General features: G+C 47.3%; 1 protein-coding gene and 1 long non-coding RNA gene across 7 annotated transcripts in view; one reads left to right on the top strand and one right to left on the bottom strand.

Annotated features, from left to right (window-relative positions):
- Nucleotides 1–27169, bottom strand: part of KIRREL1 (kirre like nephrin family adhesion molecule 1) — a 253533-nt gene that overhangs the window by 61674 nt on the left and 164690 nt on the right. The window lies entirely within an intron of this gene.
- The window catches only part of LOC146050525 (uncharacterized), a 237015-nt gene that overhangs the window by 139228 nt on the left and 70618 nt on the right, over nucleotides 1–27169 (top strand). For all 5 annotated transcript variants that reach the window (XR_014466326.1, XR_014466327.1, XR_014466325.1 and 2 more), the window contains exon 4: nucleotides 10463–10571. This is a non-coding gene — a long non-coding RNA (uncharacterized LOC146050525). The remainder of the gene's footprint in view (nucleotides 1–10462; nucleotides 10572–27169) is intronic.

The following is a 27169-nucleotide window of genomic DNA, read 5'->3' as shown; positions in this document are numbered from 1 at the left end:
AAGCATCATTCGCAAATTCAAGGCAAAGGGCACTATTGAAATGCTACCTGGTCATGGAAGAAAGAAGATCCTGACTTCGACTGCTGTGCGCTACCTGAAGCGTAGAGTGGATAAAAGTCCCCGTGTGACTGCTGAGGAACTGAAAAAAGATTTGTCAGATGTGGGTATAGAAGTTTCAGCTCAGACAATAAGGCGCACACTGCGTAATGAAGGTCTCCATGCCAGCACCCCCAGGCGCACCCCCTTGCTGTCTCCCAAGAATAAGAAGAGTCGACTGTAGTATGCCAAAAGTCATGTGGGCAAACCACAAAAGTTGTGGGATAGTGTTCTGTGGACTGATGAAACAAAATTAGAACTGTTTGGGCCCATGGATCAACGCTATGTTTGGAGGAGGAAGAACAAGGCATATGACGAAAAGAACACCTTGCCTACTGTGAAGCATGGCGGAGGGTCAATTATGCTTTGGGGCTGTTTTGCTTCTGCAGGTACAGGGAAGCTTCAGCGTGTACAAGGTACCATGAATTCTCTTCAGTACCAGGAGATATTGGATGAAAATGTGATGCAGTCCGTCACACACCTGAGGCTTGGGAGACGTTGGACCTTTCAACAGGACAATGATCCCAAGCATACCTCCAAGTCCACTAGAGCATGGTTGCAGAGGAAAGGCTGGAACATTTTGGAGTGGCCATCGCAGTCACCAGACTTAAATCCGATTGAGAACCTCTGGTGGGACTTAAAGAAAGCAGTTGCAGTGCGCAAGCCTAAGAATTTGACTGAACTGGAGGCTTTTGCCCATGAAGAATGGGCAAAGATACCCGTAGATCGCTGCAAGACACTTGTGTCAAGCTATGCTTCACGTTTAAAAGCTGTTATAACTGTAAAAGGATGTTGTACTAAGTACTAAGATTGAATGTCACTTGGGGGTTGAATAAAAACTAATAATGATGTGAGCACAGAAAAGACATTTGTGGTTATTTCATTATAAACTTAAGTTTATATTTCTCTGACCTACAAGTGCCTCTCATGTAAATGTAAGCAAGATGACTGAATGATCAAAATCAATGTCAAACTGGCCAAAACATTCAATTTCAGTGGGGGTTGAATAATTTTGAAGACAACTGTATATGATACAGTATGGGCTCATTCTATCATTACCATATACCACGCGGAGTCTCCCAGTAGCACTGCATGATGGACCATGGCGCGGTTGCCCTGTGAGAGCTGGCAATAGTTAGACGCACTCAGATGAGCCTCGCTTAGCACAAGCACACAGGCAGCTAGCATCTGACATGGATGGGTTTCTGTCTTGGGGCTTGTCAGAAGAGGCCGAGCAGGAACAGCCATATAAATCATTTATAGCGCAGCCCGAGCTCGCCAGCCTCTAAAAGCAATGAACCTGCGTAAAAAGCTGTAAAACGCTGGTTACAATCCAACAACTCTACAAATAGAACGCTGAAGCGGAGAATGTTAGTATTATGAGGATGCAACAAAAAGACTATCAGTAGTCAGTAATTAGGAGACATTAGCGGGATATTAATTAATGCCGCTGATTAGTTACAGGACCCGGCAGTGTACAACATGGTAAATTACCCAAAACTACAAGTATACTTGCTTAATAAGCCTTTAAAGGGATAGAACGTATATAAAGGGACAAGCCATATTATATGCAGATACATGATTGGAACTAAATTAATAAGGGTCATTTAAAAAAAAAATGTAATTGCTGTGGGGGAAAAAAAATCAGTGATTTGTATAATTAAACCAGAAAATAAATATCAGTGGGGTGTCTATATTCACAGAGGCCTGCGCTTACATAGCACTGCACTATAGTCTACTAGTGACTGCCAACAAGAGCGAGAGGCGAGGGCCCAGATAGGGGACACGGTCACTACGGCGACATTATGAAAGTTGAAATTAAAGGTCGACAGGGCTTATGCCGACACACGCAATAGATTGACATGGCTAAGGTCGGAAGTTAGAAACAAGAATAAGGTCGACATGAGCTTTTTGCAATTGTTTTTACCCGACTTCCACTGACAGGCGGTATTTCATCCCCTTCCATCCACTAGGGCGTGGAGGGAGAATATAATAGTGTGCTGGGCGCAGCCCCAGGGGACGCGGTGCACTGTTACGGTTTCTGACCGTATCACCACCGATACGCCACTGACCCTTCCAGCAAGCCACGTGCGGAGACCTACAGCATCACATTGAAATAGTCCATTATAAGCTGAGATCTCTTGTAGGAATACAGTGGGTACGATACTAACCCTTACCTTCCCATCCCGCTATGGGGCCGTGTGCAATGCGTCTCGCCAGCTAGGATCACTGCACAGCGCCAACAGCGAAATACTCCCTGACAAGTGATTAGAGTCCTCCTGTAACAACAAATTGTACAAGGCGCGGACATAACCGATTTAGAAAATGCCTTTACGTGTAACCGTTCCCTGAGTGGTTGTTCTCTAATGCGAGACTACAAGCAGCTTCTGGAAGGAAGTCATTCTGCCTGCTGACCTGGGAATTGTCTGCGGCTCTCCGTCTCTGTGTCCTTGTTACAGAACCCAGTCCTGCCGGCTGCTGCAGAAGAAGCGGCAGCTCCAGGATCAAGCTGTCGTCACCCAATAATCCCATGGACAAACGCGGTTAGTGGATGAGCCCCACTGAGAGCGATGCGTCAGGCTAGATCCCCCTGTATGTATCCATCCCTTTCCTGTAAAAGAACAGTAACTAGGACGTTACGAACAATAAAAGAACTGATTGGTTGCGCTCTGAATCCCCCACGCCAGGTCGCGGTGCTCTCAAACAAGGGGATCTAATAATAACTTCTAGAAGGACTCGTGAAGTCAGAACACAGCTCAAGTATAAACAGCGGAACATCCCATCTACCGGCTCCTGGAAGCCTGAAACCTGCATTCCAAGGGGATTTCTAACCGAACGGAAAAATAGAAGGCTCAGGCCCGGTCCAACATTGCACAGGGTTTGCGTGTCTTGCCAACTTGGCAAGGAGATTATAGCGTGGCCTCGGCAAACGGCAGGAGCGTTAACAATGTAATCACCGCCCTACTAACCGCTTGCTTTTAATGAATAATGTAACAGAAACCTGTTTATTACCATGTTTTTGGAAACAAAAATCAGCATTAAAACGTGCGACATATTGGCAGCCACCCTTCTCTACATTCCTAACCAGCAGAGACTCTGATTACTGTCCAGCACAGAGATTTACTGTAAACCCGGCATGCAGCACGAGGGAAGTGTTACTGCCGTCATCTGGTTATATAACAAGGAAAGCTTTTCAAGTGGCCAGTACACTATACAGCGTCCAATATGGCAGGAATTCCTGCCAGTCTGCCTGTATTTTAAAGCGGCAATCATTTCCCAAGGCAAAACCAACCTGGTTTTACCTTGTAAATGATTGCCGCTTTAAAAATAAGGACAGGCCCACAGGAATCCCAGAACATTCGTCACCCTGCAGGCTTTTCCATATTGCCCCCGACCAGAAGGTCTGCATGCAAGGCAGGCCTCGGTTCTGCGGAGAAATGACTCAGGGGTTGAACACCGATTTAATGGCTGTTATGTAAAATCAGTTCTTGTGACTATTGTACAACACCGGTCGCAGTTCTGGTGGATAGTATAGAAACTAGAACAAGGCAAAGTTTGGTCTTCTAACTATAGATTAAATACAATTCCCAGCATGCCTTGCCAACAAGAGGATAGCAGGGCCTGCTTCTGGATTGTATAAAAGCCACCAGATCTGGCCATTTAATCTGGTTCCTACTAACCACTTTTTAGTACCAGCCAGGCAGTGCTGTATAGAGCTCTGTCGGGCCCGGTTAAAATTTGAAGATCGGGGCGCCACCAAATCTCAGCATCCGCGTACAAAGTCAAGACATCTGTCACGGATCAGTCCATTATTGGGGTTCTTCGTAGCCCTATGTTCGCACAGTATGGCGCATGAAGTGAGGCAGAAGAGCCCTCTCTACTATGTCGCAGGCAGAAACCCGAGTGTCAGCCGGTCTACCATTTTATACCATGAACTGGCAATATATATACAATTCAGCATTTTGTGAAAAACGCAACTGGGAGCAAAATATAAGTGACAAGCTTATGCAAATGCCGGGAAGGTACAGCTCCAAAAAACAAGTCTCTTTGTGGATCCGTGCCTAGGAGCGACGGAGGATCAGGATTCATTAGGGCGGATGAGAGTGACGGGAGGAGGCGGGGGGGGGGGGGGGTATAAGCGAAGACAGGCTGTGGACTTGGGAAAGAGTCTCCGCATAAATTGAATCTTTATTTCTGTCAGAGATAGTGTCTGCTGTCTTAGCAAAACGGAGAACCCTGAAGAGAGGACGGTTAACCTCTTCTCAGCTGAAGGAAGGGATCTTTGGAAATAAAGGACGTCCGTAACTTGCTTGGAGCTACAGCGACATGGTGGCACAGTAATGTGAGCGGTCCCCTTCCACCCCTCACCGCAGAGGTTGTGGCGACGACACACAAAGGCCGCACAGGATGCAATGAAAAGGGACTGCGCTACAAGGGGGGATGGTATCACTGACCCTATACAGAGAGCAGTGTGCCCAGGAATGACATCAATGACGCTATACAGAGAACAGTGTGCCTGGCGAAAGTATCCCTAACGCTATACAGAGGGCAGTGTGCCCGGGAATGACATCACTGACGCTATACAGAGAACAGTGTGCCTGGCGAAAGTATCCCTAACGCTATACAGAGGGCAGTGTGCCCGGCAATGGGATCATTGGACGCTATACAGAGAGCATTGTGCCCGGTGATAGTATCACTAACGCTATACAGAGAGCATTGTGCCCAGGAATGACATCACTGACGCTATACAGAGAACAGTGTGCCTGGCGATGGTATCACTGACCCTATACAGAGAGCAGTGTGCCCGGGAATGACATCACTGACGCTATACAGAGAACAGTGTGCCTGGCGAAAGTATCCCTAACGCTATACAGAGGGCAGTGTGCCCAGCAATGGGATCATTGGACGCTATACAGAGAACAGTGTGCCCGGCGATAGTATCATTAACGCTATACAGAGAGCAGTGTGTCCGGCAATGGGATCATTTGACTAGCGTCAGAGGTTGTTGACAAGTGACAAGCTTATGCAAATGCCGGGAAGGTACAGCTCCAAAAAACAAGTCTCTTTGTGGATCCGTGCCTAGGAGCGACGGAGGATCAGGATTCATTAGGGCGGATGAGAGTGACGGGAGGAGTGGGGGGGGGGGGTATAAGCGAAGACAGGCTGTGGATTTGGGAAAGAGTCTCTGCATAAATTGAATCTTGAATCAGGAATGACATCACTGACGCTATACAGAGAGCATTGTGCCCGGCGATAGTATCACTAACGCTATACAGAGAGCACTGTGCCCGGGGATGACATCACTGACGCTATACAGAGAGCATTGTGCCCGGCGATAGTATCACTAATGCTATACAGAGAGCACTGTGCCCGGGGATGACATCACTGACGCTATACAGAGAGCAGTGTGCCCGGGGATGGTATCACTGAGGCTATACAGAGAGCAGTGTTGCCCGGCGATGGTATCACTGGCGCTATACAGAGAGCAGTGTACCCGGCGATGGTATCACTGACGCTATACAGAGAGCAGTGTACCCGGCAATGGTATCACTGATGCTATGCAGAGAGCAGTGTGCCCGGGGATGACATCACTGATGCTATACAGAGAGCAGTGTTGCCCGGGGATGACATCACTGAGGCTATACAGAGGGCAGTGTACCCGCAATGGTATCACTGATGCTATACAGAGGGCAGTGTGCCCGGCGATGTTATCACTGAGGCTATACAGAGAGCAGTGTACCCGGCGATGGTATCACTGACGCTATACAGAGAGCAGTGTACCCGGCGATAGTATCACTAACGCTATACAGAGAGCATTGTGCCCGGGGATAGTATCACTGATGCTATACAGAGAGCAGTGTTGCCCGGGGATGACATCACTGATGCTATACAGAGAGTAGTGTGCCCGGGGATGACATCACTGATGCTATACAGAGGGCAGTGTTGCCCGGGGATGACATCACTGAGGCTATACAGAGGGCAGTGTACCCGGCGATGGTATCACTGATGCTATACAGAGAGCAGTGTACCCAGCGATGGTATCACTGAGGCTATACAGAGGGCAGTGTGCCCGGCGATGGTATCATTGATGCCAGTGGCTGCAAGAACTGCAGTGGGTGATGTTTCACTATAAAGGCAGTAATTGCGATTAATGTAATGTCAGGACACTGACATGAGAATTGTGGTTACAGCACTTGTTTACAATTGATCTGAGCAGATAGAACCTCGGGACACCCACTGACTGGAACAGCTCTGAGATATAAGTCCCATGTTTGCTGCTTGGCTTCATTAAGATGGCGCCTGCTGTGTAGCATTTGTTCAAACAACAACTTTCTAACTTATTATTTCAGTAACACAGAAATGTCAGGAAGCTTTTAACAGAGATACTCAGCATCCCAATGTCACTAAATGTGCTGTGTTTACGGTCTTGTCATGGACCCTGGTTTTACAGTAGTACCACATACCTCCAAACTGTCCCGTAGGACATTCACCTCACATATTTTATGTTAAAAATGACGGACGTGGGAATGGCCACGCCCATTATGGTGAAATTTGGTCACATCCTGGTGGCCCCTGTTCTTCTCAGAATACAGTTGTGCTGGCACAAGCCTGGCGAAGACACTGTTCTGGAACAGATATTACAGCTGTCTGAGAAACCAGCTATGCCCTTCTGAGCAGTTCTGGAACACCTTGTGGCCCTATATGCATAGTTTGAGAATGAGGTACGGGCCTACATAGTGAACGAATCCCCTTCAACCTTCCATCACCAAAGCATCTACCATGGCACGGAACTTCTTTTCACCTCAAGTCCCATGTGAAGTCACTGGCGGCGTGTGAAAACATAGGTGGTCTACTCTACTCATGAATCTTGTTTCTACCCAAAAAATGCCCGCTTACGCTTTGTACAGCTGACCGACGTGGTTAGGATAACACAAGTTGCTCCAAAAGCCACGTTTGTCGCAAGACAACAAAGAAAACCACCTGACAAAGCAGAAATGGCGGTAAGGTGCTGCAGCCTGTGAGGTAACCTATTTCTAGACTCAACCAATCTATCCCGTCCAATGGGCAGAGAGAAAAGAGAAACGTAGAGAAATACGACCAACTTTATGGTAAAGAACGAGGGAGGGGTGCCGAGTGAGGGAAGAGAGAGGATTAATCCTGATTTAAGCACTTAGGCTGTTGGGAGAGAAAAAAGCTAGAAAAAAAATCTCCTGAAAATAGAAGATATTTCTCTGCAGGGATTAGCCTTCAGATGCATTTTTTTCTCCTTGGCAAGGCCAAGGTAGGAAAGGGCTGCATTTATTCGAATAAAAAGCAGTGTAAGATTAATTTCCAGCTGTTTCAATTTTATTGGGGGGAAATTGGCTTCTTAAGCTGCTTTTGTGTGTAAATGTGTGTGTCTTTCTGCTGATGATTTTCTGTCCGGAGAAATAAGTCGATTTCCCTCAGATGGAGGAGAAAAAAAACATTTGTGATGATGAGGTGAGACTTCATCTGGGAGCAGGGTAAGCTGGCGATGCTAGCTCCGTGATGTTAGAGGGAAGCCACTGATCCAACTTGGGATTTTCTTAATGCACCGGCAACTTCTGAAAGCAAAATGGCTGCCATGCTGTATGGCTGAAACAGTCTCAAGTAGCAAGTACCTTACATTACACAGAGACATGGAGGAATGTACAGTCAACTCACTAATAGCCAAATAGAGACACAAATGCAAGATGGCGCCTTAGTCTATGTAAAGCTTTGAGCGGTAAGAGGCTACCATTTTGTATTGAATGACCGCGGGCTCTCCGTTCTATTACTACAAAAAAAACGCAACAAAGCACTTGCAGTGTCTATAATATAAATGCCAATTACTCTAGTTCCCAAATTCAGTCATAATTACCTGTGACAACAGCATTAGTTGAGGCCTTTGTACAGAACCCTCTCTCCACAATTATAGGCAAACTGTTCTTTGACAGCAGGCATAAGGAACTTTCGACCCAACAGTTGTTGTTGAACTACACATCCCAGCATGCCCTGCTACAGTTTTGTTATTTGGCCATGCTAAACCTGTTGCAGGGCATGCTGGGATGTGTAGTTCAGCAACAGCTGGATGGCCAAACGGTTCCCCAGCCCTGATTTCCCAGCATGCATCATGGCCACATAGTGTACTCACAGATTATTGGTGTAGACATGAAATTTGCACATTGCAAGATTATAATATGTCAACCTATTGACGTTTTCCTGTTGTCTTCCTGCGTTTGGGGCCTGATTCATGTAACAGTGTTCTTGAGACACCTGTCATAAAGGGGCGATATCCTGTTCATTACGCATGGGCCGGACCTGAACTGGGCATGTGCAGTTCCCGTCCTGTGTCATCAGCAAGAGAACCACTACAGATGTCAATGAAGCATGGATCCCTCTGTGTGTATGCCCCATATCGATGGTGGTCCCATGCATCGCCATTACCTCCAGACAGTGCATGCACCATCTATCTCTGGGGGCAATGGACAGATCGGTACTTGTGTATTATCTGGGCGCCCGATTTTTTCAACGCATGCCACTACTTAAGGCACAATACAATAGCCAATCTGTGAGGTTGCAAACGTGTGATATATTTAGACACACGATGCAAATCACAGACAGGACAAAATCAGGCGCGCCATAACCCGCGGTTAGTGACACTCTCAATAAAAGGCACCACAGGGGAATAAATTAAATTAAAATGTATAACAATATTGCTGCTTCTAAGCTGATTCTGTATCGCTCAACTTTAAAGCACAGGTATTTCTTGATAAGAAAAGGAGCGCAATTGTCATAAAAATCAATACATTTATTAATACAGTAATAGAATATAAAAAACTATACATTTCTGAATAGAAATAGAAGGTGATCATCACAATGACATCTGTGGGACACTTATGCAAATTCATACATTATTCATTCCAACAGTAGTTACATCCATAAATTGCAATACTATCAATATGCACATATATGGGGATTGGAATTTCCGATTGCATGTGAGTAAGCTCAGATTTGGAAAAGCATGGATATACAGAGTCCCAGTATAATAATAAGCAGCCAGCAGTACCCGGTGGTTGGTGTTATTATCAGTACTTCAAAACAAATGGGAGTTGATGTTGATGTCAACACTCCATGTCGACAGAAATTGTATCCAGGTTAATGTCACGGCACTATGGCCAAATCATTTCTGGAGTAGAATATGTGCTCACCAATTGTTGAAACCGTCTGTCTCTGGAGGGAAATTTCCAATCTCCAGGGGTTATAGGGGACCACACTGCGGCAGTTTTTCAGGTTCTTACCCCGCTGTCGAGCTCCAGGACCTGAAGCGTCCACACTACTTAAGGCATGCGATGCGATTTTTCATTGTAAAGACCCGATTTTTAAATGTATAGTCACCCATGGGTGATTTCATCCCCCCACTATTCTGGCTGCGCTCGCCACGCTTCGGGCTCGCCACACTATATAAAATCAACCCCATGCGTAGTTGGATAGTGGGGGTATGAAATCACCCATGGGTGACTATACAATTAAAAATCGGGTCTTTACAATGAAAAATCGCATCGCATGAATTGTATGCCACAGTATTGCATGCAATGCGATGCAATACAATGAAAAAAATTGGGCGCCCAGATATTACACAAGTACCGACAGATCGCTCAGCACAGAGCCGTTGTTGCCCCCTGTGTACTGGGCTTGAGCATTGCTGCTGCTAACTGGGAATGTACCCTCAGGTGATTAATGGGTCAGTACTGCCAAGAGGCTTGGGCCACCCAAATCATTAACCAGTCTTGCACCAACCCCAGTCCTTATTAGAAAATCTCACTCAATAGTTATTACAGTACAAGAACCTATGACTTCTGCGTTACATCGTAGCCTGACTGCTAGGCATGCTGGGGCGGCAGATAAATACTGAGCGCAATCGATGGTTTTCTCCCCGGGAACAGAGGCTGTATTGTGTCACTGACACAACATTCCTGCTTTCTATCAATCATTCACTATTAGAAGGGAGAACACCAGATGCTCACCCCCAATATGGTGAAACGTGGCCGACGGGAGCCATCGTGGTCACACAGAACTGCTAAATTGTTGCCGGCAGCTCATCAAAGCACAAAAGAGTAGGGAAAGTATCTGTTCCAGTACTTGTAGGCTATTGTATGGCTCTCTTTTATCCATACTCTGCGATCTAGCACCGCACTGCCTTAGGAAGTACTCGCATTTCAAAAGACATCTTCAGCCCTTCATTCCTCCCGCTCCTGACACCACTAATTCCTGTGAAGTTCCCCAGTCCTCACACTATTTCTTTTATTAGTTTTTCCCCCCATAACTTTTATCCTCTCTTTTCATTTCTCTTTTCATTTTTTAGCAGGAAGTGATCAACCCGGCGGCTGGGTATATGATCTTAGAGTGTACGATCAGTACCTACCCACAGTGTCAGAAGCTGTTTGCGGACTTGACCAGTATACTGTACATGGGTAAGTCGCCTATTAGTCCCCTGGGTATTAATGGTGTCACTGACCTTATGGTGATGGGAAATATCCACATAAATATGGGGGCTTGGAGACATACAAACTCCAGACACTTTATCACTTCACTGAGCTTAATAAATCTGCCCCACAGGGCCTGGTACTTTATCACCGGCCAATCAGCTCCTGAATGTTAAGTTATAGGCTGGGTTTAAAAAGGGACAGTTAGGAGCTGATTGGCCGGTGATAGAGGGGCAGATGTATTAAGCCTGGCGAAGAGATAAACTGGAGATAAAGTTCAGATAAAGTGGAAGGAGATAATGCACCAGCCAATCAACTCCTAACTGACATATTTCAAACACAGCTGATTGGCTGGTGCATTATCTCCTTCCACTTTATCTCCAGTTTATCTCTTCGCCAGGCTTAATACATCTGCCCCAGAGTACCAAACACTTTATCACTTCTCCTCCCTTATCACTGCTTCATAAATCTGCCCCTGTATTACTTGTAGTTAGGAACGCAATGATCCAACTCATGCACAGCAACACACAACATAACCACGCAGCACTGACTTTTGTTCCACACTGCTCCAGCCCTTCCTGCCATCCAGACTTTAGCAGAACAGTCCCGCTTTTTGGGCATTGTCCCACAGTCCCACCCATGGACCACAGTGTCCCACAATGTTGAGAGGTCCTCCCTTACCAGCTGCCCTGCTTAGCAGAGTGAGTGGTGAGTACATGAACTGGGGGGCAGTCTATCAGCTCCTAGATCTGCTAACAGAAACAGGGGGTGTGGTTTTCAAGTATAACATTTCCTGCCAGGTCACGCCCCCTTGCTGAATGACCACACCCCCTTTTCCGGTAACACGCAAAATCCCAACCTCAGCTAGGAAACCGCAGGAATGTTTGTAATAGAGCGTCAGTCTGGGAAATCTCTCACACAGATGATGTATTGTTCCCTGCTGGTAACCAATGGGTTACACTTGTAATCCCGGACCAGTGAGTACAGTGATTGGCCTGCGTTCTGCGCTGTAGAGCGATGAGGCATAGAGAGCCACGCTTTACTACTGGCAGAGTTAATAATCATAATTTGGGTATAAAAAGCTGCCGTGCCATCTGGTATGTGAGCGTACTTTATATGTGGCTCAGCACTTGGCGGCTCTACGAGGTCTTCAGGAGCACGAGTGCTCACAACTGTTTGCCGTGTAGTATTTTGGGTTTGGGGAAGCGAGGCGATAGAGTACAAGCTCCCCAGACAATGCCATGTTTTATTCCCTGACCATTCTTGGCAACATCTTGGGCTGCAGACTGTTTATTATCATCTCTGCTGGCTGCTGCCTGAATGCTGTAATGCTACGGAGAGCCCGTGTACAGGTTCCGCTTCCCTGGTATGGCGCTGGCCAAACATTTCCTTTAGTCTTGAGCGCTGTCCAAGGATATGCCTGATTGTCAATACAGCCATCTGTGCCACCCTAAGGGATCCGTGTAATGTTCAATGCCAGGGAGCCAAAATACAAGATATATATATATCACAGAGGTATTAACAATAGGTTTCAGTTCATACATAGTGATCAATACATTTTCCCTGTAAGAGTCAGCGCGCAGATGAGTCTTATTCAGATTGGCGGGTTTAATGTGATGGTGGTTGTCATTTTTCCAATTCTGAGCTACAGGCTGCAGGATTAAATGTATTGATCATCATTTATTTAAACAGGGTGATCACACCTCATGCACCCCAGATCTAGGAGCAGCAAGAGACGTGGATCAATGCCTTTCCAGTGGCGTAACTACTGTAAGGCAGCCCCAGCAGCCGCTTGGGGGAGCAAGCAGCAGTGGGGTCTGTGTGGGCGCGGCACCCGCTCAATGCACTGACATGCTGCTGCCTGCAGGGGGGGGGGGGAGCAAAATGTATAGTTACGCCACTGTGCCTTTCATATGCTGTAGAGATACACAACAGTTACCATGTGCACCCCAGACCTAGGAGCGGTAGGATACGTGGACCAATGCCTTTTATATACTGTATAGATACTAGGGAGGCCAATCCCGGGCCATTTTTTCAATCCCGGGATTCGGGATTGAAAACCTGTCAATCCCGGGATTCCCGGGATCCCGGGATTGGCCTCCTGATATGTGAAGGAAATGTGTTAATGGCTGCCGGGCACTGCAGCAGCTCATTACCTGTTCCGGAGGAGCAGGAAAACTGCTGACAGCCGGGCCATGTACACAGCAGCAAGCGGGGGAGGAGGTGCGGGGACTCCGGTGACCGGTCAGACCTGTCTGCGGGGTTGAAGAGATGACTGCAGACTGAAGTGGTCCCGCAACGAACGCGGTGGTGATGGGAGGAGACCAGCCTGCCAGGTGACTTCCGGCAGACATGGCGGGGTCAGGACAGTGCATGGCTGCGCAGCGTGACCTCTGACATCACGCTGCGCAGCCACATAGCTTGATGCTGGGCAGCGCCTGAGCCATCCACCGCTGGTGCTCAGCGCTGCTCAGCTGAAAGGGATAAAATGCGCATGCGCATTACAATCCCGAAATCCCGGGATTGGAGACACCAATCCCGGGATTCAAATCCCGGACAAAAATGCCCTAAATCCCGGGATCCCGCCGATCCCGATCCCGGGATTGGCATCCCTAATAGATACACAAGTAACAGATCTGAGGGCCAGTTGGCAATGTAGATGGTTTTTGGGAAGTCTTCTCTAATAGGATTACAGATTAGCACAGCAGACGGTATTTTGGGGACAGAGGGGTGGCAGGAATGTTTCCCATATGGTTGGGTTACTTAGTTATAAGAAGGAGCCAAGTGAAGTTCAAGGCCTGGATTTACCCTTGAAGCCATCTGTAGAGTGACAATAACACGGGATGTCATCTACCCTAGAACCATCTGTAATACAATAACCATAGGGGCAGATGTATCAAACAGTAAAACAATTGGAAAAGTTTCCTATAGCAACCAATTAGCTTCTACCTATCCATTTTTGGATTTTAGAATGTACTTTATAAATGCTACGTGAAAGCTCCACACCACTATTTTCACTCCATGATACATCTCCTCCTCTTTATATTACCATATAACACGTTGGAAAGGTGCGGATGTGGCCGCCTCCGGCAGGCTTTAGCAGACTGTGCATGTGTAGTAACGGACATGCACAACTCTCCTTATCTCGAGTTGATTTTTGCTTATTTATTAACAGTTTCTTAGACAACTCCATTCTATTGCTCTTTACAACTGGAGATAGGGATCAAACAAACTGGGTAGTCGCAGACAGTCAAAATGGCAGGAGGGCCCTGCTCGCAAGCTTACAATCTATAGATTAAGTAGGCACTTCCCAGTATATCTACTTTGCCCAGCACAATGGTTCCCAAACTTTTTTGAATCACTGCGCCCTAAAGCATCAAAATATTTTCAAGGCACCCCTAGGCCAAATGCTTCTTATTGAGAAATTCAGAAAAAAAATATTACATGAAGTGCATTGTGTTCATATGTCACAGTTATCTGGTGAGGGACAGGATTTGCTTCTGTTTGTCCACATATATTATGATTGACAGCCAACAGCACTGGTTTTGCCTGGTACATTGGCCATAAATAATATAAATTGATCTTGGTCCACCAACCCAAGGCAGTGTCCTGAGGCCCCCCCGGGTGCCTAGGCACACATTTTGGGAACCACTGGCCTAGCCTATAGATGGATGAGGCCTGTTTATGGGTGTATTAACTTGGGGTAGCCTACACACAGAAGAGAACCACCTTGTGACTGTGTGCCTACAGCTACGAGTCATGGACATGCCAGCCAGGGCGATGAAGGGTGTATGTGGCAACTAGTGTTCCCGCTAGGCTGTGTTAGCGAGGCGCTGCGCCCTGCCCGATTTTTAAAGGGCAAAATGCGCCCTGCCTCTCTGGCAGCGCCCCGCTGAAACAGCCTGCCTTCCTCCCTGCAGGTGAGACCTGGAAAGCCCGGCGCCGCTGTAGATATCGATGCCCGGCGCTTCCCCGGCAGTACAAAGCCTTAGGAGCGGCTGGGCCCGCCCCTTTCTGTGATGGCGGTGGCCAGACCCGCCCCTTTTCATCACGGCCAGGGCACGCCCCTTTTGTGGCGTCGGCAGGCCCGGTCCACCCCCTTCACGCTGCCCCCATTGAAGCGGCGCCCTGCCCGCTGAAGTTCCTAGAAGGAACACTATGGCACCGATATATATGATAGCTACTCTCGCCCATGGAAAAGTGCTGTGAAATGCATATGCATCAAGGCTTACAGTATGTTGTATAGACACAAACATTCCACTTGCAATCCGTCGACATTCCGAGTGTGGCTGCATTTGGACCTACATAGAAAATTGGGTCCACTGCACACTCACACATTTGTACATGGTCATTCAGGCTAAGGGCCAACCACTACAATCCTCCAATGTACATTTGATCCCCCACTATGGACTCCTACGTACGTAATAATCCAAAAGACTTCAGTCCTTACCTACTATCTTTATGGAAAATAAAAACATTCCAAAAGCATCACTAATAGTCAGCCTTGCACTGTATGGATATTAAACGGTTTCTAGAATTCCCAACGCTCGTAAAAAAACAACAACCACAATGCAACTTCTACAGTGGAGAAAGAGGTACGGAAGCCGAATGCAGAGAAGAGACGCAAATGCAATAAAGGGGATGGACAGATTGAATTAGGTAGACACACCAAATTGGGTTTATTTTCTGAGAGTAGAGGGAACCTCGAGAGGTGATATGATTAAGACACAGAAACAAATCAAAGGTCAATACTGAGGTCCTCACATCAAGCTGCCCCTTGCATGGTGTAGGCTGTAGGACAGTCCCTAGAGATCTGAAAAGTATGGCTACCAAGATAAGGTACAATTTCTAAGAATCTAAGTGAGTTTTGTCACAATATGTCTATTTTGTAGGGTCTTTGATTAACTGTGAGATGCGCCGAAAAGTCTACAGATTTACCTCAGTTTATCAAATGGCGAGGAAACACCGTACTGATTTCACCTGTATTGGAATTAGAGATGCTCAAACTAAGGGGTATATTCAATTGAGGTCTGATCCATTCCGAAATTCTTTTGACGGAATGGATCCTACATCCATTATTTAATGCAGCAGCTAAATCCGGATGTCTGATTTGGCCGCTGATTGATGCTCAGCGACGGGAGCTGGACCGGGTGAGCTGCTCTCACCTGGCCCGGCGGCGGGACAGGTGAGTGCGGCAGGTGGTACGGGAGGTGGCGGGAGGGAATGGGAGGCGGAAGGAGGCAGTGTACATGAGGACGGCGCCATGTAAGCTGCTGCTCACCCGGCGCTGTCCTCCCTGCCTCAATCCGACATCTTTTCATGTTGGATTGAGATTGCCGGAAGCATGACCAAAACCTTTCTGTATTGGCTGTGTTTCTGTCAAAAGCAGGTGGATTAGGGGCTATTCCGCTAATCCACATGATTTTCAGCAGGCCGTAATAAAATTCTGACCTGCCGATAATAAACTGCTAGCATTGAATAGATCAAAACCCCTTCCGACCTATTAATGTCGAAAACTCCCTTCTTTTCGGCAAGACGGCAGTTTCAACATCAATTGAATATCTGCCAATGTGTTTCCGAAACCAGATGCTAGAATCAGTACTAATATGTAAAAAAAAAAATAATGTTTTGGAAATTTTAGACCAATTGACAAAAAAAAATAAAAAAATAATTGGAACTAGTCTCTTCAATTGTGTTCCAGCTTAAATGGCAAACCTGAAGCTAGCCGTACCGGTTGCTGGCCAGACTTGGACAGTTTTTTAAAGGGGCAATCACTTCCAATGCAAAACCATGCCTTGCAAATGATTTCTCCTTTAAAAAAACATCCAAGTTTAGCCAGCACCCAACACGGCCACTGAATTCTGCTGCATTTACATACCTCTGCTTGGGTGCCCTCGTCTCAGCTCCCAACTGAAGACGTGATCCAGGGGGGTCACAATTGCCTTCACCTGAGAATTTGTACGCTCATGAATGTCACAGCCGCCAGGAATTATATTGACATGGCCACCTGTGGCGTCCCTGAATTGGCGCTTGTGTACAAATATGCCACAGCATGCAGCATGCTGCGGCACACCCTCGAAATTGTTGCGTCATGCTGGCGCTTGAGTCGGCACCTCCAGAGCATTGACCATTTATCTGAAGGGTTAAACAGAGATGACGATCTCTATATCTCCTTTTGTCCTTGCTCTGTGAGGTACCAGACAGCCTATTCATTTTACCCAACAATCTGTTTTTGTTTTGTCCCTTTTTTCCTTCTTTTATGGTGTTTTCAAAGCTCCCTTGAGGCCGGGATAACAATTTTAGATTTAATGAATAGAAACTGCCTGAAAAAAATAAAATAAAAAAACAACCCAAAAAAACCTACATTTTTTTCCGCTTAAGAATGGAACATATTAAAGTTTGTTCACTCTCTGCGGTGATTGGAAATTCATTTTTCTGCACAAATATTACACGGACTTCTCTTTATTGTGCATGTAAGTACAGAAATTACTGGGAGAGAAAGGACGTAATGACACAAATTTACTAAGCGGGGTTATAGAAAAATACGGCTTCTTTATAAATACATCTCAGCCCTTACCAGCTGGTGGGCTGCTCATTCCGTATCAGGGGCGCTTAGGGAATAACTGACTCAGAGCAGCCTCTAATTTTCTTTTTCTTCTTCTTAATTTGCTTGAAATTAAGTTTTCTGGGCCCGTTGGAGAAAATGTTTATTAAAGAGAACTAAAATTGTCCTACGAATCTATAAAAAAAAAAAAAACTATAAATTTAGAGATGCACATAAACAGCCACAATGCGCACGGTCGTGACGCCGAACAGAACCAGCCCGAGATGGCGCCGAGTCTTTTCCCACAAAACGCCATGGTACGGTGATAGAGGGGCAGTGATTTCACTGCACGTTCCCTTCTTGGGGGTCAATGCACTAAGCCTCACAGAGATCTAACATACTGTATCAGCCAACCGGCAGCTCCTGACATTTTTCAAACACAGCCTGTAGCATGGCAGTTAGAAGCTGATTGGATGGTACTTTACCTCCGCCCACTTATCTCTCACCAAAGTTTATTAAAAAGGCCGCTTAATTAGGGAGAAGATCTGACCCCCCCCCCCCTTTTTTTTTTTGCAAATAGTTATCTGTGCTTGATAAATTGACCCCAATATTAGAAGATGAAATATCTTTAGTCCCCAATTGATCAAAGGGAAAGAGCAGCGATACGGTTCCTTATTGCATTTCCCTATGAGGTTGTTATCGCCACAAATGAAAGGTAGACACATGATGTCAGCACCCGCCCCCAATTCGCCGTACACCGGACATCTTAAACGGAAGTCCTGGCTTACTTTTATTTGCAAACAGAGAAAAAAGCATTAGATGGTGAGCAACCATCAAATTTGGATTGGTTTGGTTGGTGGGGCATGTGTTCAGCAGGGCAGCAGTAACCTGCTCGCTGGGCTGCGAATAAGGTTGACCACGCACAGGAATCCCATTACCGCAGTATAATATATCTAGGAATAGGTTGCTACATGGAGGTGAGACGCCCGGGACGTGATCACTGGCTTTATACCGAGCGAGGGTTTGTGCAAGTTGGTCACACACAAATATTGACGCACGCCATGACATGGGTCTGGTAACAAATGGCAGCTGTTTGTGTAAGCAATAAGTGTGACGGGCCGCTACACACCGGCCCTCTGTGGATATCTGCAAGTCAGGGGTCACTAATGAACAAGTTATCAATTAACTTCATTGATCTCAGATAGAGATTTGCTCAATAATGAAAAAGTCTCTGCCGTATCCAATCCAAGCCATAATTGGAGCTTGTTTCTACTGATGTTATAGGCTGCCAGACCAGAGCATGGCTGTCTACTCTATCCATCCTCTCTCTCTCTCCTCTCTGTGGCCGGTATCCTATTCGCTGCAGTAAATTCCCGCAGAGGATGGATTTGGTCGGGGTAACAGATTTGGTTGTGGATTTGGCCGGGACACTATTGGGATAAAGCTCTGGGTGCCTCAGGCCACCAAAGCCTATTACATGATAGGCTGCTTAGATAGCCTCTATAGCACATGGGTTCCGGAACTCTTCCCGTGTCCAATGTGTTATCGTGTGATAGTGGGACACTTTTCTAAAAAAAAAAAAAAAAAAAAAAAAGAGCTACAATTGGATAGCACGATAATGGCCATTGGTCAGCTTTTTGACCATTTTTTGGGAGGGTGAGAAAAGTTACCAAGGCACATTGGATACTGCCCTGTCTCTTACTCTCTCTCCCTTACTGTACATGTCTACTCTCCAGGAATATCCCAGACACTTATCAATTTCAGGCCAAGCACTGTGACACACTTTCCATTCGGTCCTCCGTTCTTGGATCCCACTGCAAATAGGACCATAAAATAGGGAGGGATGATTCATCCATCATGGGACCATTGGGGGATACACCCCAGTGTAGCACACCAGCCATTAGTGTTGTGGGTATAGCGTGGCCTGCCATGTCACACTAGCCACGCCCCATAATTATATGTCCACACCCCCTGTCTTGATTCATCGGGAGTAGGAGTGGCCATCTATGGGTTCACCAGCGATCGAGCAAACTTATGTGGTGGAGGACCATTGATGGTTTCACATTCTGATGGTCATAGTTCTTTCACACACCAGCCTGTGAGCCAACCAGAACAGGTTGTGAAGACGAGCACCCGCCCCAGCACTAAATGGGGGGCTCTGTACCATTGATGGTGGATAACCATCTTATATTAGCATTTAACATTGATAGTTTATAACCATTGATAGTTGATGAGAACCGTAACTGGGAGATGTCGCCGTTACTAACCCATTCGTTACACTTCTGTATCGTTCTATTTATCTAGACAAGTGATTTTTCTTTCTTTTTTTATACAATATATCTCCTCCTAACTTCACTTCCATTCTCTATAGATTTCCGGTAACTTTGTCAGTCCCTTCTACCCAGGAACACTAATTGGAACATTTAATCGTTATAATTAATCCCAGTTAAAAGATTGCAGTAAACGCGGGCCGAGTTTTTGAAGCGATTAAGAAGGGAGGTCAGGTCAGTCCTATCAGTCTGACGGCGGGGACGGCTCCAGGATCAATATGTTTCCCTCTCGCCCTCGTTGTGTGCGAGTGCTGGGAGAAAAAGGACATTAAATGTTAATTTCCCCCAAAGTATAAAAAAAAAAAAAAATAAGGATAACAAAGGTAGGAGGATTAAATAATTAACCAACTTTTAATTTGCACACAATATGGTGTGATGAAATATTTAGGGATCTGCGACGTAGGAAGCTTGTCAGCAGCTGTCACTTGCAGGGATAACTCTTCTCAGATTCAGGAGATGGATTGAAGTCGGGGTTACGAGACAAAAATAAAATAAAAATAGCAAAAGCGGAACAAAACCGGTTTCTGAAAACTGTCTCTTCTAATTACAGGCGAATCCCACTGACGAATGGGAAAAGAATATTCTAAGATAAATCAGATCCCTAAAGATCTAGCGTCTGGAGAGGTCCCATGGTGCCTGGTGTACGCCCGCAGCTACTTGCTCACTCCTGGTGGCCAGGTGTTTTTGGCGGCCATGACACTCTCTCTATGAATAAAGACCGGGTCTTTCCGGCCTGGGGTTGCTTCATGCACGCTACCGGCATCGGGTATGGTTAGGGGATACACCAGACTGCATGGTCTTATGTAAGTCTTTCAGGAGCTGGTTTAACAAAAGTAATTGCTGTAACAAGGTTTCCACAGACAGGCCTGGGTTGGCCCGTCGGGGAACCTGGGAAGCGTGAACTGTTCATCAATGCATAGACGTGCCTTTCCCGCTGCCACATGGGAGAAGACCTGGCACTGGACCACGCATTGGAGCAGTTTTATCAAAGGGCAAATGGCGGCAATAGGTCTTTTTCCACCACAGCCCGTAAACTGACAGTTATGAGCAGAGTAATAGGTACTTTAACCCTCTCTAAGCTGTGATACATCTTCCTTATTATATTCTAGCTATGAACTACCAGGTCAGTCCTAGGGTTTTCATTTCAGGAGGGCACCAAACCTGTCCACAAAATCTGACAATAGTGCAGGTGTCTCGGGCCACCGGTGGATCTATAGCAGGAATGAATGCAGCAGGTTTGAAAATGTGACAGTTAGCTGATGCACAGATGTAGTCATTACTAACTGTCACATGAGCCAGATCACCTAGCTGATGCACAGCTGTAGACCTTATTGTCACATGACCCAAATCACCTAGCTGATGCACAGATGTAGTCATTACTAACTGTCACATGACCCAGATCACCTAGCTGGTGCACAGCTGTAGTCATTACTAACTGTCACATGACCCAGATCACCTAGCTGGTGCACAGCTGTAGTCATTACTGACTGTCACATGACCCAGATCACCTAGCTGGTGCACAGCTGTAGTCATTACTGACTGTCACATGACCCAGATCACCTAGCTGGTGCACATGTGCAGTCATTACTAACTGTCACATTCCCCAGATCACCTGGCTGGTGCACAGCTGTAGTCATAACTAACTGTCACATGAGCCAGATCACCTAGCTGGTGCACAGCTGTAGTCCTTATTGTCACATGACCCAAATCACCTAGCTGGTGCACAGATGTAGTCATTACTAACTGTCACATGTCCCCGATCACCTAGCTGGTGCACGGCTGTAGTCATTACTAACTGTCACATTGTCAAACCTGCTGCATTCATTCCTACTATAGATCCACAGGTGGCCTGAGACACCTGCACTGTTGTCAGATCTTGAGGACAGGTTTGGCCACCGCTGCCCTACAGAATAGGTGCAGTGTACACCAACCATTGAAAAGGAAGGGAACGGGATAGGGCAGTTTCAGCTTGGCACAACCTGTGGCCATGCCTTTTGTGCCAAGTGGGTGAAACTACGTCATATCAGACATAAAGGGGTCACACCCTGGAAGTTTGCTTTACATGAGGAAACAAGTTGTCCCCCCTCCGCGATAACAGAATCAGTTCCAATAACCTTCTTGAACTTCTACATGCTACTAATAAGCTTGGTTCTGTTTCTTATATACAGATATGACGTTCGCTGGTGTTCATGCAGGTACGGTTCTGGGCAATGTGTGTTCTTATAGAGTACAGTGAGCACTGGGGGAAGGGATGCCGCTTGCCATGTTATTCTTTGTTCTGCGACTTATTCAAATAAAAAGCTCTATGCTCTGCAGGAAAAGATAAGGGGGGGGGGGGGGTGCTGAAGGTTTAAGAGAGGCGAGCAGAGGAAATCAATTTCAGCATTTATGAGCACTAGACTCCCCGGCAGGAGTGTGGTCCTACGACCCCCCGTAACCCGCCGCTGTTCTCGCTGAGTGCTGAGGTGCTGTGGGTGAGACAGCAAATACATTTAGAGATGATGGTACAGAGGACCTTTGGCGTTCCCGATGTCACATCTACATCTGTGTGTTTTAGCTTTTCCCCACGCGGTGCAGAAGGTTAGAGCGTTGAAATAATTTTCTGGTTAACAATCAAGCAAGGTGGCAACCCCGGCCTCTTTTCTTACATACCCCTCCTCCCTCTATTTCTGGCTGCAGCAAAAGGGAATTAACTCACTATCTCTCTGTAATTCGGCATGAGGATCATTTAAATATTTGGGATCTGTGTCGCCAGATTTGCAGGTCTGCACTGTGGTATGCTACTGGATTACGCCATCGTTACCTATCCTCCCAATACTTCCGATTTATCGCCTTGTGTATACCCAGCTTCATTGGTTACCGTTTTCCGGGCATACTATCAATAGGGTGCACCACTGGCGCATCACCTCTCCAGGCACCCCCCACAGTGTTCGCACCCCTCTGCCCTACTGTTGCTCTTCCTTGCCCCTCCGCTCTGGCGATCATACGCTAAAGCTCCCCTGCCCCCACCGCCATTAGTTGCAGTGAGCAGGCGGCAGGCTCGGGATGTTCGGGCACCCGAGTCCTCCCGAACATCCCCTGCCACCTCACTGTCTGCTGTGAATGGCAGCAGCAGGGGAGTTTCGGCGTACGATCGCCAGAGCTGAGAGGAGCGATGGGGGCAGTGGCGTAACTAACGGGCCGCAGCCCCCGCGGTGGCGGGGAGGCGCCGGCGCTGTTGTTTCTTCGCCAGCTCCCCACTGCTTGTGGGTGCAGCAGGGAGCTGTCAGGGGGGTCCGTGCGGCGTGGGCAGGGACTCGTTAGAGCCTGGAGGTCCCTGCGGCGCTGATTATGAGTTGCCGGGGTCCCTGCAGCGAAGTGGAAATTACTGCGCTACCGCCGTGCGGCGGCGCGGGAAGCGCTTCTAACTTTAAAAATACTGGCCGCGGCCGCACACCGATTGGCTGAGATTCAGCCAATCAGCATGCGCCCAGTGTTTTCAGAGTCAGAAATGCTTCCCGCGCCGCCGCACGGCACTAGCGCAGTATTTCCACTTCGCTGCAGGGACCCCGGCAACTCATAATCAGCGCCGCAGGGACCTCCAGGCTCTCCCAAATCCTTGACCACAGGTACCCCCGCGCCGCACGGACCCCCCTGCCAGCTCCCGGGGGGGGGGGGGGGGGGTTTGACGATATTGTCCCGGCGGGGGGGAGCAAAATTTTCTGTTACGCCACTGGATGGGGGGTTGCGGTTTTTGAACTACACATCCCTGCATGCCCTGTAAAAAGTTTTAGCATGGCCAACTAGCAAAACTGTAGAAATGCATGCTGGGATGTGTAGTTCACAAACAGCTGGAGGGCCAAAGGTTCCCCATCCCTGATTTAAGATCAACATGAATTTGTTCCCATGACAGGTTACCCTACGTGGCTAAATGGATGAGGCAGTGGGCGCCCGGTCTCTCTCTCTGGCCTTGCCACGGAATACTATAGCACTGCTGCAGTATTAGATTGTGCCGGTTTTTATCTTACCATTTCTCATGCTGCCCAGGCTGGTAACATTCCAACACACCGGAACAAATGCAGTGGAGGATGACGCAGTGATAAATGAGTCCCAGCAAAGTATTGGGGCCATAAACACAGCTGCCTTAACGGGAACCAGACGTATAAACAGCTATCATTAATTTTCCATTAGCCTGCAACCAAGTTACCAGAGACAAGAAAAAAAACGCTCTGTAATTGAGCAGTTACTGCGCGAGGAGCACATTGCGCATATATAAATAGTCTCCGTGTCATAATGTGGCATGCGATTTCTGGGATGTACAAGAGTGTAAGCATAAACCAGCAGCCGCCGGGACTTATTGCACAGACAACTATGCAGCAATCTGATTGGCCGTCAGCGGGCCTTTTATACCTTATCTATAGCTTTTGCTCTGTACCGCTGCGAGTGTTGATAAATCGCTTTCCCCAAGACGCACTTACTGCCAGCGATGCGGTAATGAGCTCTCTCGACCCCCGAAATGACCCATTGTCGCCAGCAACAGGAACTGGCTCTCTTTCATAAGGGAGTCTTTAAAGCCTGTCTGTCTCTGGAAATTGGGGCCATTCGGCTGCTGTGCATGATGTCACCGACCTGCGCTTGTTCGCGCAACATGACCGCTTGTGTTAGATATAAAACAATCGGACCTGCACATTGCCAACCGCATCTGCTGAATGTGTATTTCAATGGATAATAAATGTATTGAATATGGTTGATAATGAAGTGCATCTGCGCCGCGCCCGCATTGTTCTGGCACGTATATAAATATACACACAGCTGTATGCGGCGATACCGAGTGTTATCTTCCTCTCCGTGCCATGCTGTAAAAGCTGGGAGAACCTTTACAACCCTTCTTGAAATGTCAGTGTGACTTCACCACAGCTCTTAAGTCAGACTGATAGCTAGATAAAACGACAAGCCACAGATCCGCTCGTTCCTCGGCTCCACTATATGGTAATTGGCTTCTGACTGCTGGATAAAGAGCTGAAATAATCAAAGGCCTGCATTACCCATTCACTGGGAACAATATCGCAGTGGAACCCTCTTATCGGGTTAACCCTTTCATTCCGAGAACCAGAAGACCTGGTTCCTATGTTCATCCATTACCTCTTCAATCATGCCAGTCCTGATAGATACAAGCCGAGTCTGTACATACACATAAAGCTTGGGAAGATTACGCTGAAATGTTCAAATAATCAATAAGGACCGAGAAGATATTGACTATCGTACACCCAGATAGTGCCAAACTACATGTTTTCTGGGTCTCCTCACAGAATCACCAGTGGAATAGTTAGCCCCACCTGTGGATCTTTTAAGATGTATCATCGAGTAATGAGTGCACCTGTGCAGCTGCTGGGTGACCTGGTAAATGTGTCAGTGAGTAATGAGTGCACCTGTGCAGCTGCTGGGTGACCTGGTAAATGTGTCAGGGAGTAATGAGTGCACCTGTGCAGCTGCTGGGTGACCTGGGAAATGTGTCAGTGAGTAATGAGTGCACCTGTGCAGCTGCTGGGTGACCTGGTAAATGTGTCAGGGAGTAATGAGTGCACCTGTGCAGCTGCTGGGTGACCTGGGAAATGTGTCAGTGAGTAATGAGTGCACCTGCTGGGTGGCCTGGGAAATGTGTCAGTGAGTAATGAGTGCACCTGTGCACCAGCTGGGTTGCCTGGGAAATGTGTCAGTAAGTAATGAGCGCACCTGCTGGCTGACCTCTGACACATGTCGGAGTAATGACTACACCTGTGTACCTGCTGTGTGACCTCTGAAACGTTGCAGGGGTAATGATTACTCTTGTGCTGCTACTGGCCTCTCAGTGAGCTGAGGCCTAATATATCTGCAAAGCATTTTATTTAAAACAAAAAAATGGGTACTTGTGTAATATCTGGGCGCCCGATTTTTTCATTGTATTGCATCGCATCGCATTTTTCATTGTAAAGACCCGATTTTTAATTGTATAGTCACCCATGGGTGATTTCATACCCCCACTATCCAACTATGCATGGAGTTGATTTTATATAGTGCCCAAAGCGTGGCGAGCGCACGCAGAATACATGTAAAGTAATCCGCGTCTGCTCCCCACGCTTCGGGCTTGGTGGCTCGCTGCGCTCGCCACACTATATAGAATCAACTCCAAGCGTAGTTGGACAGTGGGGGTATGAAATCACCCATGGGTGACTATACAATTAAAAATCGGGTCTTTACAATGAAAAATCGCATCGCATGCCTTAAGTAGTGGCATGTGATGAAAAAAAATCGGGCACACAGATAATACACAAGTACCAAAAATTGCTATCAAGTGTAACAGTACATTACAGTAATTTATGCTTTGTTGGATATTGTGGCTAAATATGCAATAACAGTGTAATTGTACACGTGGCATAGGTGGATACATATTAGTAAATAGGGGATCAATGAAGATCAAGTAACAAAATCCATTTATATCTATGTAAAGGTGCTGTATACTAGTTCTGCCCCAATTAATGCTGCCCTAGCCATGTACCTAATAAGCTTGTATTCCACGTGCAACCAGCTTCCTGCTATTCCGTCTGCCCACCCTCATCTGACGGGAGCACCACTGAGACTCCAGGGGCAGTCCCCCGATTGGCTATTGCTCTGCATTATTAAAAGTGGTCATCACAGAAAATAAAATTTCCATTTCCTTACACTGAGCGGTTATTATGTGTAATAAATACAAGACAGAGGGAAATTAACTTCTCCTGCCTCCAGGATCCTTAATAAAATAAATAAGATTAGTATAAATAATATAAATGCCTCCGCCGCACATATATACTGTACTTCTCATGTGGCGGTGTTATACCCCTTTTACACCGCCGAAAAATCCGGGTCAGCGGCGGGTCAGACCCGGATCTTCGGCTGTGTAAATACCTAACGCCGTGTCCCTTTACACGGGACTTCTACCCAGGTCCTGACCTGGGTAGAACACGGCTAGGACCTGGGTAGAGGGCGGTGTAAATGGGAACGCCGGGTCGGATGACCCGGCTCCCATTTACATGAATGGGGAACGTCCAAACTGCGGACCGCAGCGTCCGCAGGTTGGACGGGTTGTCAGCCTGACAGTCACTGACAGCCGGCGCTACCCTGCAGACAGCAGCAGCGGCGGCAGGGGAGGGAGGTGAACGGATGCCTGTGTGCGGCATCCATTCACCTCCTGTGCGACAGCGGGGGGAGTGTGCGCGGGGACTGGGGGCAGCCTAGCAGCTTACCTTAGTGCTGGGCTGCCCCCAGCAGCGTTCCGGTCTGGCGGCGGCACGCGGCGGTGATTGGCGCTTGGAGATGACATCGCGCTGTCATCTCCAAGCTCCGGGGGGGGCGGGTGCGGGTCGGGCTGTCCGCCCGGTGTAAATGGCACTAAACGCCGGGTCGCACCCGGCTTGAACCTGGGTCTAAAAAAGCCGGGTGCGACCCGGCGTTTTGGTGTAAAAGGGGTATTACTCAATAGGAGAACGGCACTCTGCACACAACTATGGGTGATCTACAGTCTACTGTACAATCAGTGCACACAACACATGGCTAGGAGCAATCTACTGTACAATCAGTGCACGCAACACACAGGTATGGGCAATCTACTGTACAATCAGTGCACACAACACACAGGTATGGGCAATCTACTGTACAATCAGTGCACACAACACACAGCTAGGAGCAATCTACTGTACAATCAGTGCACGCAACACACA

The sequence above is a fragment of the Crinia signifera genome, chromosome 12 (assembly GCF_055691185.1).
Source record: "Crinia signifera chromosome 12, ASM5569118v1, whole genome shotgun sequence".
Lineage (NCBI taxonomy): Eukaryota > Metazoa > Chordata > Amphibia > Anura > Myobatrachidae > Crinia > Crinia signifera.
This window is presented reverse-complemented; position numbering and strand designations above follow the sequence as displayed.